Source organism: Macaca mulatta, chromosome 6 (genome assembly GCF_049350105.2).
Source record: "Macaca mulatta isolate MMU2019108-1 chromosome 6, T2T-MMU8v2.0, whole genome shotgun sequence".
Taxonomy (NCBI): Eukaryota; Metazoa; Chordata; class Mammalia; order Primates; family Cercopithecidae; genus Macaca; species Macaca mulatta.
Genome location: NC_133411.1, coordinates 176,872,033 through 176,887,589, shown reverse-complemented (window position 1 = coordinate 176,887,589; position 15,557 = coordinate 176,872,033). Strand labels below are relative to the sequence as shown.

At 44.0% G+C, this 15,557-nt stretch overlaps 1 protein-coding gene and 1 pseudogene across 1 annotated transcript in view; one reads left to right on the top strand and one right to left on the bottom strand.

Annotated features, from left to right (window-relative positions):
* Positions 1-15,557, bottom strand: part of TENM2 (teneurin transmembrane protein 2) — a 689,205-nt gene that overhangs the window by 224,576 nt on the left and 449,072 nt on the right. The window lies entirely within an intron of this gene.
* Positions 8,972-9,085, top strand: LOC114679163 (small nucleolar RNA SNORA40; annotated as a pseudogene).

Genomic DNA, 15,557 nt, shown 5'->3' with positions numbered 1-15,557 from the left:
GTGATGCCCGAGAAAGGGAGTGGGGTTGGTTGCAAGTAACTGAGGATTCTCCAGCAATCACAGGACAGGGAGATTATAGGGCCAGAAAAGTGGCAACTTGGAATGGGGGTTGTCTGAAATAGTAATTAGGGAATGTGTGGGCCCTGCTGGGTGCCACTTAGAACCTTCTGTGTTCATTGGCTGGCAGAGGATCAACCTGACAAGAGAGTCAATCAATATGTCAGCAATACTTCCCAGAGAGCTGCTCAGCCCCCGCTTGTCAAAGAGGGCAAACATGGAGGCCACGGATGCTCTGTGTTTGCTGAGCAGGCCCCCAGGAGCAGGGGGTGCCTTTAAAGATCAGGCTTGTCGATACATAACCCGAGGAGGAGATTGGGCTTTCCCTTTGAAAATGGAAGACTTCAGGCCACGCAGAGCTTAGGGAGCAGGAGGAGAAAGCCATGCCTGCTGGGTCTTGGGGCTCAGCATGCCATCAGATTCACAAGGGCCTTAGAGATGATGACAGAGCTCATTCAGAGACCAGGTAGGATGACAGAAAGGGTCAGGGCTGGGTCTCCCTGCCTCTGCACCAGCCAATCAAATCAACAATGTCGGGGCTCCTGGGGGAAATATACCAATTCCAAAAGTGCCACTGCTGGGAGGAGAGAACCACAGTGGAATAATCAGGGCTAACATGCACAACTGCTTACCCTGAACTTGCACAGGCAACCTGCAAAGGCCCCTTTGCAATCAGCAGTGAAAATTAACACATGTGAGTAAGTCTACTCAATGGTGATAGTGACAATTAACGTTCATTTTGACCGTGTGCCAGGTATTGGGTTCCTTATTTGCATGCAGCATAATGTATTCATAATTTACCATTCAGCACATATTTACTAAACACCCACTGGGTGTCAGATGCGTCCTAGGCACCAGGAGTAAAGCAGTTTTAACAAGACGAAATCCTCGCTGTCATGGAACCTACATTCTAGGGGCAGGTGTAGAAACTAAACACGGAAGTGAAAAGCCGGGTTTAGGGTTCAGAGGCACTTGGAAGTGGGGGATGAATTGAAAATTTCTTCTTTTTTTCATTTAATGTAGTCTGGTCAAGGATGGCGTTTGTGATAGGTAACATTTGAGCAAAGACATAAAGGAATTGAGAAAGCAGTTTATGCTAATGTCTGGGGAAAGGCATGCCAAAGGGGAGTGGAGTTAGTGGGAAGGGGGAGTGGCAGGTGAAGGGACAGGCAGGGTGAAGGAGTAGCTGCCTTTGGGGAGCTTTGCCTTTTGTTTGGAAGAGAAGGGATGACGCTGGAGGATTTTGAAAAGGATGAAAACTCACTTTTTCTTCTTCATTCTCACTTGATGAGGTGGTAATATAATCTATATTTTATAGATAAAGAAATTGAGGCTTAGACAGGTTAAGTGACTTGCCCAAGACAACTCAGCCAGTAAGTGGGAAATCTGGGATCTAGACCCAGACACATGTAACTTCAGAGTCAGAGTTCTGAATTCCCATGCTGCCCTCCTAGAGACTCCATTCAGAGTTCTCACTGGAGGACATTGGCCCTGTGAGGTTTCCAAGTGAACCACTATTTAGCCAAGACTGAACAGGACAGGCAGGCTACAGAATCACTTACTTACTAAACATTGTCAAGGTTCACTCATGAATACACACTTCCCTTTGTAAGCAGCCTTTAGTCTCTATGAATATGTCCTTGGTCAGCAACTAGTTTGCTATTTAACTTGAACCACCATTGTCAATGTAAAATAAATCTGCTAGGCAACTTCAATTGCCAGTCAGGCCAGTCAACAACACGTTTGGTGATTTTTTTCCTTGTCAGTTTGCTTGTCATCGTTTGGGGATGCAGTTGATACAGTGCTTCTTCCTCAGGCAGGAGGGGGCCCAATGCAACGTATTAATGATATTATTTTTAGGAATGCTGTCAGTGCCAAAATTACCTTCAGCCTGAAAGAAGCAATGCAAACAAAACCATGTGGGATAACATTCTTGGAAATGCGTAAGTCTTAAAAGGAATTTAAAAATTTAAATCTTAAAGGGTTACCCAAAATCCTTTTCTAACCACATTGGTGAAGTGATTTCTCTTATTTTTCCCAGACAGTGTTGCAATACACTGAGTGAAATGAATTTTCAAAGCACCGCATGGAAGTTACACCCACAAATCCCTTTAACGGTAATGGGATTTGTGCACCTATCTCCTGAGAATGTTCTGAAAACTTACTAGCCTCCGTCCAACTTCCAGGTTCCAGCTCCAAATGGTTGCAAAGCTTACGGCTCAGGAATTACAGAGAAGAGGAAAGATGAGAGGTAGATACAATCCAAGAATCGTGGCAGGATCATCAAAATGAGAGGGGGCATTGGAGAAACTTGCCTGCATTCATCTCTTTACAGGCACTCAAATCTTATAGCCACAGTCCCAAAACTGTCCTCAGCAGGGATTTTGCCTGCTGCCTTCCTAGTTCTAGCCCCTCACAAAAGTAGCAAGGCTTTCTGTCCCCTCCTTCTTGTCTGCCATGAGAACAAGGTGATAGTTGCGTGAGGCAGCTCTGGGACCAGGGAGCAGTGTGTTCTGAGACAAGAGGAATCCACAGGGAAAGACCAGAGCATTAATGTATTTTCATGACAGGCTCAGGATCGTACAGTGAGTGGGAGGTGGTATGAGATTAATCAATTGCTGTGTTTGCAGAAAACAAACGGGGCTCCTTGCAGCTTCAAGATGCGTGGGGCTCCCTGACTGGCGGCATCCCTCCCCTTGTCTCCTGGAACCCGCTGCTGCAGGTGCACTGCAGGTGGGTGCTGTTGACACTGTGAGTGTGTGGCGTCTGGTGTGCAGAGGTGACCTCTAACCACACCCCCTAGCTCTCATCATCACTGGGCAGATCAATACACAGGACAGACACATGCGCTCACGGCCACTTTCTTTTCCTTGTGCGGGGTGGCCAGGAACGTACCTGACTGGCAATGCTAGTTAGGCACCCTATTGTCCACCAAGTCAGCTCAGCCTCATGCAGATAAACACATGCCTGGAGCCGTTAGCCACACAGGGTGTCATTTCCTACCGCAGACCACCCCGTTCCTGCTGCGATTTTTTCCTGGGTAAGAAATAAAAGCCTTTCTTTCTCCAAGAAAGGACCCATGTGATCAAAATACCTTTAGAGAATGATAATATCGGTAGGTTTTATTCACCAAATAAATCATGGTCTGGGATTTTAAGAGCTTTTCTGATAACGAAACACATCCCCACAATCCACACATCTACACCTAAATGGATCTTTCTCCCCTCCGAGCTTGTCATTCACTGTTGACAGCCCAAACAATATTTGTCTTTCTTCAGAGAATGGCAACCAGCAGCCCCGTTAAAGAGAGGCAGATCCGTGAGACCACCAACTACAAAGGAAAGAAGATGCAGGCTGCACGCGGCATGCGGCCACCGGAATCCTAGGAAGCAGACATTATGAATGTTTTAGAGGATAAGATGTCATATTGATCGGTAGATGTGCAATGTGCGCTGGAACAAAGAGAAAGAACTCTCTCGTGAAAAATAGCCTTCTGCAAGGAGGAGTGGCAAGGGGGTCAGTGCCAATTAGGACACCCGAGATACTCCATTCCTAGGGCACGTTTCTCCCCTCAGTGGCAGCAAGCAAGGGAGGAGAGGGTTGGGCTTCATTTCCCTTCCCAAGTCCCCAGCAGCCCTCAACAAACTGCTCCCAGTGAGCCCTCTGTTCTGAACTCTGGAGTCCACAGCCAGCCATTCTGAAACTGGGGGAACAGGCCAGGAGGGGCCATAGGAACCAGGTAAAAGGAAGAAGGAGCTCCCTATCCTGGATCTCTGGGATATATATGCTGGGTTCATGTCAATCAGAGTTCACATTTCTGCACTACTACGTACAAGCGGATACCTTGGGCAAACAGATTTACCTCTCTGAACTTCACTTTCCTTAGCTATGATAACAACTAACATTTTTGTGACGTACTGACTCAGTGTCAACCACTGTTCTAAGCCCTCTATACGCATCACCTCATTTGCTCTTTACAGTAAACCTAGAGGTAAGAACTATGATTCCCATTTTACAGAGGAAGGAGTGGAGGCATAAAGGTTTTGACAGGGCTGGTAGGCGGGGCAGCTGGTTTTAGAGCCAAGTATGTGCTCTTAGCCGTGTTTTCTTGCTCACACTGACCTTATAGGGTCGAGAAGGTGCAAAAGTGGTGACGATCTGGGGGTAACCGGCACACAGGAGGCACTCAAGAAACATTTCACCTCCTGCTGGGTCTTGGGTTGTTTTGTAACAATGGCGATCTTATTGAGCCCTTAGCATGTGCCAAGCTCTGTGATAAGCAATTGTTACCAATTTTATGAGATATATATTGCTCTCCCATTTTGCAATGAAGAAACTGAGGCTCAGAGTGCTGAAGTAACATGCAGCTGGTAAGTGTTAGAGGTGGGATTTGAACCTGAGCTGTGTGACATCTGAAGCTCTTGACTACCACTCCATCCGCTGACAACCATCAGCTCAACACCAAGCATCAGTGAAGACTGGGATTCTAGTCACCTAGGTATTTTCTCTCATTTGCCCGAACCCCCTCCTTCAGAGAAACCTCTGTGGTTTCCTTTTCTGTGTCACATTAGAATGGCAGAGGCACTGTTAAGGTGGGCCTCAAAGGCCATCCGGTCCAGACTTTTGCTGTATAGATAGATGGTGACTCTGAGCCCTACTTAAGTGAAATGACTTGCCTAGGGTCATGACAGCTAATGGCTGACTGAGCCAGGATTTGAACCTTGATCTTTTGACTCTCTGGTGCTCTCTCTACTGTCCTCTTCCATCTCCTTAAAGAAAGACAGAGAATTCAGGTGTCTATGTGCAATGCAATGCCTTATTAAAGACAAAATGAGGTGGACTTCAGAGAAGCCTCCTCCTCTTACCCACTTAATATTTTTATTACTACTTTTTGCAAGATAGGGCATGAACAAAATAACCTGTTAATAAAATTATGGTCCTTTCTGATCTTAAATTCATTAAACTGAGTTTCTATGACAAATGTCTTCTACTGCAGAAGTTTATTCACAGCTAGAATCTAAAATCACCATTTTTCTATTTCTACCTGGTCTGACGCCATTGTGGTCAATGTAGACATGCTCCCTCCTGCATGCGAACTTGGTACTTTTTCAGGAGTGAGAAATGAGTTGAAGAAGTAAGGATGTTGAGCAAATCCTGTATGTAATTCTCATTCCAATTTGGTCATTTGTTCAGCAAAGCCAAATTAGGCACACGGGGAGGCTGCCAGAGTCCTTTTCAATTTTTAATTTCTGACATGGTTAGCTCAAGATTTTTTTCAAACTCAGAAATAAAAAAAAGTCCTGTATTAGCAAATTGGGTTTGATCTTTCTTGCAAATGGTTTTCAGTTAAGTGGATTTCACATAGCTAACCTGAAACATTTAAAACTTGGTCTGGTGGAAAGAAACATCACGTTAAAAAAATTAGTTCTATCTCCTAGGGCCTGATTAGGTAGTAGAGAATGAAAACCTGGGCAATGGGGCAGTCTTCCTCAGCCTCTGATATGCTTAATGTCAATATGGTCAACTTCTTGTGAGGAAAGAGCTAATCTGGGGTGGGGTGGGGGAGGATAATTTCTTTTTGGAATGTAAACTACTTGCATCTATAAGGGACTGCATTTTCATCTGTAATTAGATAAATGACACAATTAGACTTATTTTGAATTTGTGACAATTTACTTAACAGAGCTATTTTTCTTTTTTTTTTAGATGGAGTTTCACTCTTGTTGCCCAGGCTGGAGTGCAATGGTGTGATCTCGGCTCACTGCAACCTCTGCCTCCTGTGTTCAAGTGATTATCTAGCCTCAGCCTCCTGAGTAGCTGGAATTATAGGCACCCACCACCATGCCCAGCTAATTTTTGCATTTTTAATAGAGATGGGGTTTCACCATGTTGGCCAAGCTGGTCTCAAACTCCTGACTTCAGGTGATCTGCCTGCCTCGGCCTCCCAAAGTGCTGGGATTACAGGCGTAAGCCACCACGCCAATCCCAAGGGAGCTAATTTTATGGGTTTTATGTGACACTCAAGTCACACAAATTTCTTTGGTGCTAAAGGCACATGATTCTGTCAATTGGCAGCAGCACTGCAGACTGCTGTGGCATTTCTGGCTTATACAAGGCATTGGGATGACATTCGACATGGTCATGATGTGTCCCCCTCCTCCTTATGGCTTATGCTCCCATGCCTGATCCTAACTCTATGGAAGTCCCCAAGCCAGGCCTAACCTAATACATCTCCCAGGTAGGGGCTGGTGTCTCCCTCAACACTGGCCTGGGAGAGATCTCCCTTACCTGCATGCTCAGAGCTAAAGAAAGATAGGCACGTTTGGAAAGTCCCCCAATTTGTTTTAATTCCTTAGCTCTTTTAGGTTAAACTTTCTTCATGCATCTCTTACTAGTCTCATTCGATTCATTTAAGCTTTGCAAGACACTCACGAGGCAGTTACTTTTTATCTCAATTTTAAAGATGAAGAGACCGAGGCTTGTTGCAGTTCTACAACATACCCAAGGTCTAGGGTTGCCAGGTTTTAATTTATAAGTTTGCTAAATCTGGCAACTCCAGCAAGGTCCTGTAGTTAGGACGAAACCTCAGAGGCACTTCTCTTCTTCCGCAGCCCCAGAAACAGCCTTTGAATCTGTGCCTCAGATCCTTTAAGCTTTGCTCTAGATCTGTCAGAAAGAATTGTCCAAGGTAACCGAAGTTGGGTCTCTTCTGAAATGTCCACATCTTCTGGAGTTCTCTACTGTGAATGTCATTTGCATTCTGCTCTAATCAGCACTGTCCAATAGAAATAAAACACAAGCCACTTATGACTTTTTTTTTTTTTAAAGAAAGGGTCTCCCTCTGTCACCCAGGCTGGATTGCAGCAGTTCTATCTCAGTTCACTGCAACTTCTGCCTCCCAGGTTCAAACAATTCTCATGCCTCAGCCTCCTGAGTAGCTGGGATTACATGTATGCATCACCATGCCCAGCCAATTTTTGTATTTGTAGTAGAGACAGGGTTTCACCATGTTGGCCAGGCTGGTCTCAAACTCCTGACCTCAGGTGATCTGCTCGGCTCCCAAAGTACTGAGATTACAGGTGTGAGCCACTGCACCTGGCCCACTTATGAAATGTAAAATTTTCTGGTAACCACATTAAATAAGTTAAAAAATTTAATACTATACCTTTTACTCAATATATCCAAAATATTATCAATATAAAATCAACATAAAAATCTTTAATGAGACAGTAAAAAGACTGTTTTTTGCACTAAGTCTTCAAAATATGGTTTGTATTTTATACTTACAGCACATCTCAATTCAGATGCTAAATTTTCAACGGTTAAATGTAAATTAATTCAGTTCTTCAGTTATACTGAACACATTTCACAGAGCAGGTCCTAGACCACAGTGGCTGACAGGATTTTTCTAGGCTGATATCCTCCTGCATGCTCTCTGGACATTTTATCATGTTATTTATTTATTTATTTTCTTTGAGATAGAGTCTCCCTCTGTCACCCAGGTTGGAGTGCAGTCGTGCAATCATAGCTCACTGCAGCTGTCTGTCTCCTTGGCTCAAGTGATCCTCCCACCTTAGCCTCCCAAGTAGCTGGGACTACAGACATGCGCCACCATTCCTCATCATTTAAAGTTATTATTTTTAAATTATTTTTATTTTTAATTTTTTAATAGAGATGGGGGGGTGGTCTCACTATGTTGCCTAGGCTAGTCTCAAACTCCTGAGCTCTAGTGATCCTTCCATCACAGCCTTGAAAAGTCCTGGGATTACAAGTATGAGCCACCACGCTTGGCCTTCCCTGGATATTTTATAACCTCACCACTTACAGAGTTTATGGTTTTACATGGCAATTATTTATATATTGATCATCCTACTCCCCCTCCAGTTCTTTTTTTTATTATTATTTTTTTGAGAGAGAGTCTCACTCTTTCTCCCAGGCTGGAGTGGAGTGGCGCCATCTCGGCTCACTGCAACCTCTGTCTTCCAGGTTCAAGTGATTCATTCTCTTGCCTCAGCCTCCCAAGCAGCTGGGAATATAGGCACGTGCTACAACTCTTGATTAATTTTTGTATTTTTTTTTTTTTTTTTGAGACGGAGTCTTGCTCTGTCGCCTAGGCTGGAGTGCAGTGGCGCGATCTCAGCTCACTGCAAGCTCTGCCTCCCGGGTTCACGCCATTCTCCTGCCTCAGCCTCCCGAGTAGCTGGGACTACAGGTGCCTGCAATCACACTTGGCTAATTTTTTTGTATTTTCAGTAGAGATGGGGTTTCACCATGTTGGCCAGGCTGGTCTCGAACTCCTGACCTCAAGTGATCTTCCCACTTCAGCCTCCCAAAGTGCTGGGATTACAGGCGTGATTACAGCTACCATGCCTGACTTCTCCCTCCAAATTTTGAGCCATGAACACGTTGAGAGGTGAGAGTAGGTCTTCCTTCCCCTCTTTCAAATCTGTCCCCACAGCTAGCATAAGCTTTAGAACACAGTAGTGTTTAAGAAATACTTATTTGAATGAAAGAATGGCTTGAAAACTTCTATCTAAAAAAAAGACAATTAATTAAGGTCTGGGAGTGTGCCAAGCTAATAATAATGATAATAGTCATAAACAGTGTCTACTGAATTCTTACTACCTGCTTTTAAGACATTTCTCATTTGATCATTAAAAAAAAATCACCTTTGAAGTAGCAAGTATCCTCACTTTACACATGAGGAAACTGAGACATAGAGAGATTAAATAACTTGCCCACTGTCACCTAGCTACTAAGATCCAGAGCCAGGAATACATAGATGTATCCTAACTGCATTTCTGGTGCTTCCCTAACCATAGTCATCATTTACTGCGTTCATGGTTTTCATGAAATCTAAGCTCCACTTAGACTGTTATTTCTTAACTACATTTTAAAATCAGTCTCCTTTCTATCACTTGTGTTTGCTTTTGTTTGACTTGTGGACAAAGACTTATAGTAGACAGGTATGAAAAAATAAATCCTCTTTTGCAACCTATAAGTTGTTATATATGCAACAAGGAATATTATTAAAAAAGAAAGAAAAAATAGCAATCTATTTTTTAAAAACTTTAATCCATTTAGCCTCATCCCAAGGTAGTATCTGTGAAGTAAAAAGCTTAATGTGTTAAGATTTTTGTGATACATTGAAATAAACATAACTATTGTAATACAGAATTGTCCACATGCCACACATAGCCATGCAGTGACATGACTGCCACACCTGGGTAAATATTACTCTGTACTCGGTTACACCTAACCTCTAACATTGGTCTTTCTGTTCCTAAAGATCCACCATTATTTCTGCATTTTCCCCTTCCTCTCACACAGTGGTCTAGGAAGGAAAAACACCAGCAGCTGAGGAAAGGCTGGAAGGGAGGCTCTCCCTTGTCTGTCTTTTCTCATTATTTCTAGCTGTAAAAAAAGCAAGACACAAGCAAACCATAAGACCTAACTCCCCACTGCCTCTGCCTTGAGGGTTTTTCTTTGCTTCTTTAGAAGCCAAAGGACAAAACTTTAGGGTGACTGGACCTATGGGATGGGTCCTTCTCACTTTGAGCTTTCCTGCCTTATTCCAGGGCAATACTAAGAGAGTCTCAAATCTATTCAAATCTAAGAACCCTAACCTCCTCCCCTGCCCTACCTGCCTTCCTCCCGACCCTGGAGGGTCTTCATAGCCCAGACTACCCCAGATGTTTCCTGGGCATCCCAGTTTCTACTTCATTCAATAAATTCACCAGCAACTATTGAACCCCTACTATACCCCAGATACGGCAAACCCTCGGGGCAATTTTCAATAAGGATAATAACGAACACTAATATAGTGCTTGCCGTGTGCCGTGCACTATTGTAATAAGCACTTTAAATATTTAGACATGAAATTGCCCTTTCTGGAGATTAAATATGGTAGAATATTACCAGTTTCACATGGTTCAGCTTAATGTATTAGTCACTTAATATACTAGTTTTAGAGGCAGATACTTTTATCATACTCTTTTGATAGCTGAAGAAACTATGGGAGAGAGAGATTAAGTATCTTGTCCAAGATTATTCTGCCAGTAGTGGCAGAGCTAGGCTTTGAACTTGGGGACTCTGGCTCAGAACACTTGATTACCATGCTTTCTGTCTCTTATAGTGAAAGTGGCAGAAAAAAGAAAACCTACTTCTCTCCAAAGCCAGACTCTACATTTCAGGAGGTGCATTGTGGGTAAACTAGACTTTTGTAGGAACAATAGAATATGGTGATTAGAGTAGCTTTGGAAGCAGCAGACCTGGCTTCAGGTCTAGGTCCCAGCCCTGGTTTTTAGTAGCTGTGAGGCTCTGGGAAAGCTTTCTTTTCTTTCTTTCCCACCCTCCCTCCCTCCCTCCTTCCCTTCCTTCCTCCCTCCTTCCCTCCTTCCCTGGTTCCCTCCTTCCTCCCTTCCTCCCTTTCTTCCTCCCTCCCTCCCTTGCTCCCTTCCTCCCTCTCTTTCTCTTTCTTTTCTTTCATTTTTTTCCTCACTCTCTCTCCCTCACTCCCTCCCTCTGTCTTTCTTTCTTCCCAGATCCTCAGTTTCCTCAACTGCAAAATGGGAATCATAAAATTTCCTACCTCCCAGGGGGTTGCCACATTCAATGAAATAAAGCATGCAAAACATTTATCTCAGTGCTTGACACACAGTTAAGAACCCGACAAAGAGCAATCATTGTGTGGACCATCCAGAAGGAATATGGTCTGTCTGGAGAAAAATCTCTAAAATTCCAAACAGCTGGGTTACAAGCAAATAGCCCATTCCTAAATTTGAGATGGCTTGCCTTTTGAATTAAAATAACAGAAATTAGGAAATATAGGAAAATACTAAGTGGTCACCTTCTCCAGACTCATTTTACAAAAGAGGTTCTGGGGACCTGGAAAGATTAATACCTTGGCAGAGAGGACATTCATCTCTATTGAAAAGCACAGATCCCCGATCCCATTCACTTCCACCTTACTGCACTGACTCTTGAAGCTGCACTTTTGCAGTGAAGCTTGACAGAGGAACCTCAGATCAGCTGACCTGGTGCACATACCTCATGCACATGTGAAATCAGTGGTGACACTAAGCAGTGGTTGGGGGGTGCAGTTGGGGTGGAAAAGGAAGGTGAGTAGGAAAATTCTAAATGATTTCCATCAGCCTTCTCTGAAGTTACCACAAATAGAGTATCAGTAAAAACAGTATCTTTCCTGTGCAAGTGGAGTTTTAAGATGAGCCCCCAACCTCCCCTTTTCCTCCCAGTCTGGCACCTTTAATCCCCTCCTGTATGTATTCTGGAGATGCCACTGTGTAAAAAACACATTAGATGGCAATAGTATTTTCTTCTTTTAGTCTGATATCTGAAAATTCAGGGTGTTTACACGATTGTTGCAACAGGGTAAAGCCTTGTGTAGCTTGGTAGAGCTCCATTAACAAGCATTTCCTAACCTTCAACCCTGTGCCTGCTGTTGTGCTAGGCTCTGGGGATACAATGATTCTGAAGATGCCACTCCTGCCCTCAAGAAGCTCACTGTCTAGGCCAGTGGTTTTGGGCTGTGGTTTCCAGACCAGTAGAATCAGCGTCCCCTGAGAACTTATTATAAATGGAAATTATTGGGCCCTACTCCAGACCTGCAAATCAGAAACTCAGGGCTGAAGTCCAGGTATCTGTGTGTTAATGAGCCTTCCAGGTGATTCGGATGAATGCTCAAGTTTGAGAACCACACGTATTGCACAAGGCTTGGCTGACAGCAATTAATGAAAGAGAACAGGAAGGGAAGTAACAAGCTCCTCTTGTCTGTTTCTATGAAGGTGGAGGAGGTGAGAGAGCCCAGACATCTCCCTCCAGGTCTAGGCACTAGGTGTCTGCCCAAACAGGTAGCGTGTCAGAAGCAGCTGCGAAGATGCAGTATGGAAAAGAGATGTTCAAGCCAGGGTGGAAAGATGAAAAAAAAAAAAAAAAAAAAAAGAGCCAGAACCAGACTTGGGCCAAAGTGACATGGTGAAACAGGGACATTCTTTCTCAGCATGCCTCCTCTCCATCCAGTACCTGCCCTGTGTCCATTCTGCCTGCTGCAGGTGACCCATGATCAGAGGGACTCAGTGCCCCCCTCCAAACTCAGCAGTGCCTCTTGTATGAATGCTTTCCCACCACTTCAGAGGTTTCCAGGACTCCCATCCAACTCTCTCAGAACTCTGCTTTCCAAACTATCAGCCACATCAATGGAACTTTAAAAAATCTGTTGGATCTTGATATTAATTATTAATTCATCCACATCCTCCCCACAACATCACATATTCTATCATTAATGGATGTGCAATTATAGGGAAGACTAACGATTTAAGCCAAACGCATAAACTCTAAAGGTGGAAATTTTAGGCACGGTGCCAGTTAAGGATGAGAGATATGTTCAGACAGAAGATATTTTAGACAGTGGCTCAAAGTGGCATGACAGGAAGGCTCCTTTCTCTATGTTCTGGTCAGCCCTGACTGTGGAGGTACTGACCTGAGGCAGGTGCACCGTGGGGGATCTCTGCTGTGTTTGGCAGAGCAATTGCCACCCCCTCCCCACTATCAGGCACAGGGCTGCCCAAAGCCAGAGGATCCACCAAGGATATATTGTGGCTGGGGCATCTGATTGTAAACATCTGTCTATAAGCATTCCTAGGGTGAATTCCTCTTTCTTCAGTCCATCATGCCAAACTTGGGAGTTTTGACTGAGTAGCTACATACTAGCATAGGATCTTTAGGGTTCACCTTGATCTACCTTAAGCAGGAAAGAGGAATTTTTTTTGAAGGTGATGAAGGCAGCTTGTGAAAGTGGAAGAGTAGCTGACCAATCGTTTTTGCTATGGCCTGAATGTCTATCCCTCCCCAAAATGTGTATGTTGAGATTCTAACCAAGGTGATGGTATTAGGCGGTGAAGCCCTTGGGAAGTGATTAGGTCGTGAGTGGGATTGGTGTCCTTATAAAACAGCTAGCTAGTCTCTTCCACCATGTGAGGACATAGCTAGAAACTGCCATCTAGGAACCAGAAAGCGAGTCCTCACTGAATCTGTAGGTGCCTTGATCTTGGGCTTCTCAGCCTCCAGAACCAAGAAATAAGTTTCTGTTCTTTAAAAGCTAGTCCGCCTCTGGCATTTTGTTATAGCAGCCTGACCAAATTAAGAGAGGGTTTATCCCTGAGGGGATGACCATGGGCACAGAGGGTAATATTCCCATGCCCTTAGGCTACCAGGAGAAAAAAGAGCTCCACTTTTCCAGGTTCACTTTTAGGGACCCTAGTTAAGGACTCTAATTGGCTCAGCTGAGGTCACAAGCCCATTTTTTTTGACAGTTGCTATGGTGAGGAAAGTAAGATAATAATATCAACCCTGCTCGATTTAGGGACCCAAAGAGCGTGTTGGATACAGACACAGCCACCAAGTAAACTTGTCGAACTTAGTGAATAAAAACTCAGGAAGCCAGTTACATTTGAATTTCCCACGCAATATTTGGGACATACTTATATTAAAGGCATTTTCATTATTATTCTGAAACTCAAATTTAACCGGGCATCCTACATTTGGCAACCTGTCACCAAGGGAACCGGTGTGAGCCAGGCAGACTCCTCTTCATTTGGTGTCCACCACACCTTGTTTAAAGCTTGAAGAAGTAGAGTTCTTTGCGGAGAAAAGCACTGCCCATGCCTAGAATCGCCCCTGAGCCCCTTCTCTGTGTCACGCTGGGATAGGTCTCTGCCTAGATAAGAATCCATATCAAGCCTCTACACTTTCCACAAAGTGTCAAAACTGCCTGGCTGTCTTGTGTGTAAAGCATATGGACTCCTCTTTTTATCAACCACAGTGATTCCTGGGTGGGACCTGAGGATTTATCAGGAACTTCAGCTAGGATCAAATTGTGATTCCACTCTTGCCAAAGCTCCTTAGAGACATTTGATATCGAGAGAGGCGGCAGAAGGCTGACTGGCTGGTCCAACCCTGTCGCTCAGGCTGAGTGCTAGTGCCCTCCGTAGAAGGCATACACGATAGCTACCTTCTAAGGTCTGCTCCTCTCTAGAATGGGCAGAAAACTTGGAACCCAAAGATCTCTGCACCCTCCATTTGTGCCAGTGGTGTTGATTTCCGTAAATGCTCACTAAACTTGTTCTGCAGTTAGGACACAGCCATTTTTTTCTCTTCTTTCTGGAAGGAAGTTTATTACACAAAGCAATAGGTGGACGTCTTCTTACTACCACATAAATCTGCTGTAGTACCTATGTGCTATATTTCTTAGACAGCAAGAACAAACAGTTGCACTGGAACATTCCACACAAAGGAAAACAGTAAAGCTAGAAACAAAAGCAAAACAGTAAACAAAACATATATAGAGATGTATTCTCTGTTAGAATCTTTAACACAGATAGAGCCACGCAAAGTTGAGGTTCCATTATATTTCCAAAAGTAGAGGAACCAGACAGTTCAACTTGACTTTTCTTTAGACAACACCTTTCATTCTGGTCATGAGGAGTGATGTTTTCAGCACCAAGCACCCAAAAAAAGAACCCTGAGCACTCACATGACCCAGGACATGGCACTAGAAAGCTAGAGGCAAAAACACAGAGTTCAAATTTGGGATACACAAAAGGCAGTCCAGGGCCGAGGTCAGTTCCAGGCAAGATTTGGAGCTGAGCACTTTTTTCTTTGTGTACTCCAGTCTGCTAGCAGAAGCTATGATGCCTGAAAAATCCTGGGTGAATTATCTGACAGTGTTAGTGAAACAAAAAGCCATTCTAGGGGCTTCTGGGCAGTATGTTTGGATGTAAGGGGGAGGCTGTATTTCCTCTTCTGGGAAAGCCCTGTGCACTTAGAACAGACTCCTTAATGAAGTGCCAGTGATCTCAGAGTTGACCTTCAGAGTCCTTGCCCCACAGCCTCCTGCTCAGTACCTCAGTCGGGAGCCAAGTCTCAGAGGGTGAAGGTACCTTGGCTCTCCACAGCATGGGGAGTGTGCTTCTGTGTCATTTCACAAGCACGTGTGTGTGTGTGTGTGTTTGTGTGTGTGTGTGTGTAGCTAATTTCCTGACAGGTGCACATGCAAGTGCCTAGGCCATGTGGAGGGATTATCATTTTAATAAGTAGCTTTAGCTAATTAGTTTATTCTTGCTGACATGGTCACATTCCTCCTAATTTGATATTCTTATTTCATATAGAAATCAGGAGGCTGATAGACCCTGGAATGGTTGTGAAGTGATTAGTTTTCCTTGGTTCTATCTGTGTATGCTGGTATGTCTTCCGGAAGGGGAGAACCTAGGTTTGTTTGGTTCACTATGGTATAAGCAGAACCTGTCACAGTAAAAATCTATTTTATTTAGTGCTTACCTTTGGCCAAGCACTGTGCTAAGGGCTATTCAAGAGCTATCTCGTTTAGTCTTTATAACCTCCCCTATGAAATAAGTGCTATTATTGTATCCATTTTACAGGGAGGAAACTAAGTCACAGTGAGGTTAAGTAACATACCTGTGCTC